The sequence below is a fragment of the Panthera pardus genome, unplaced genomic scaffold (assembly GCF_024362965.1).
Source record: "Panthera pardus isolate Hobbes unplaced genomic scaffold, ASM2436296v1 HiC_scaffold_27, whole genome shotgun sequence".
NCBI lineage: Eukaryota > Metazoa > Chordata > Mammalia > Carnivora > Felidae > Panthera > Panthera pardus.
Window position 1 is genome coordinate 47421398 of NW_026526843.1, and position 2005 is coordinate 47423402.

Below are 2005 nucleotides of genomic sequence, written 5' to 3' on the forward strand. Positions count from 1 at the left end.
ATGACTCTGAAGGCAAGGGAAATAAAAACAAAAATGAACTACAGGTACCTCATCAAGATAAAAACCTTCTGCACAGCAAGGAAAAATTCAACATAATTAAAAGACAACCAATGGAATTGGAGAAGATATTTGCAAATGACATATTGGATAAAAGGTTAGTATCCAAATTCTATAAAGAACTTACCAAACTCAACACCCAAAAAACAAAAAACCAGTGAAGAAATAGGCAGAAGACATGAATAGACTCTTTTCCAAAGAAAACATCCAGATGGCCAACAGACACATGAAAAGATGCTCAACATCACTCATCATCAGGGAAATACAAGTCAAAACCACACTGAGATACGACCTCACACTAGTCAGAGTGGCTAAAATTAACAACACAGGAAAAAAACAGATGTTGGCAAGAATGTGGAAAAAGAGGAATCTTTTTGCACTGTTGGTGGGGACGCAAACTGGTGCAGCTGCTCTGGAAACAGTGTGCAGGTTCCTAGAAAAGTTAAAATTAGAATTACCCTAGGATCCAGCAATAGCAAAGGATATCCTTTGGATAAATTCTTATCTATGTAAGTGCTGAATCATGGAAATCTACTCCTAAACCCAAGAGCACACTGTATAGACTGTTAGCTAACTTGACAATAGATTATATTAAATAAATAAATAAATACTAAAAAATAAAATAAAAATAAAATAGTTTCATGAGTTGACACACTATGGTATGTTAGTTTTATGTATGTAACAAAATGATTCAACAAATATACATTATGCTACAATCACCCCAAGTGTAGCTACCATCTGTTTTTTGATCAACACACTCCAATAGTTCTGTATTTTACTTAAGGTTTAAGCCAAAATCCTATCTATGATCTACAATTTCGTACATAACCTATCACCTTATGTCATGTCCTTAACTTCATCTCCTAATATTCTCTTTGCTTTGTTTCAGCACATTTGAATCTACCCACATTGGCATCCTTGCTATTATTACTTGAATATTCTAAGCATACCCATGCATTAAGGTCTTTGTCTTGTTGTATATGTATGAAAGCCTTGTTTCACCCCTACCCCCTCCACATATCTACAGGACAAAATATTTTACTTCTTTCATGTCTTTATTTGAATGTCACCTGACTCACCAACCCATCTACTCCACTTACACACCACATTGTTAGTCTTCTTTATGCTTATATTTTTAAAAATTTTTCCATAGTACTTATCACCTTCTGACACTTGTGCAATTTACTTTTAAGGTTTATTGTTGTCTATCACCTGCCACTATAATATAATCTCCATGAGAGCAAGGGCCTTTATTTTATTCACCAATATATTACTGATGCTTAGAAAAATGTTTGGCATATATTAGCCAATAAAGTAACATTTTTTAAGCAGATGGAAAATGGGTAGAAAAATGTATAATTGAAAGGATAGAAAAAAGAAGAGAGCAGTGCTAGATGGGAATTGGCTCTGTAATGTGAGGAACTAAAGGAAATTTCTTATCTTTCACTCGGTACTATCACCTTCCTTTCCCTGTTTCTCTCTATGTATAAGTTCCATAATCCATTCAATGATATTTTGTATCTTTAAGTATACAGATCTTGAACTTATTTTGTTAAAGCTTATTCCTAAATATTTTATTATCTTGATCCTATTATAAATGTAATTATTTGCTTAATTTTGTTTTCATACTGTTTATTGTTATTGTATAGAAATACATTTTTTTATATTCATCTTATATCCTGCAGCATTGGTGAAATTGCTTACTAGGTCTAAATTTTTTTTTATGGATTATCAAGGATTTTCTATATATAAAATGATGTCCTAGTGAGCTTAGATTGGTTTACTTCTTTTTTCAATACCAATACCTTTTATTTTATTTTGTTGCCTATTGCCCTGGCTAGAACTTGTATTACAGTGTTGAGTAGCAGAGGTAAAAGTGAACATTTTTAACTTGTTCTTTTTTAAATTTTTTAACGTTTATTTTTATTTTTGAGACAGAGGGAGACAG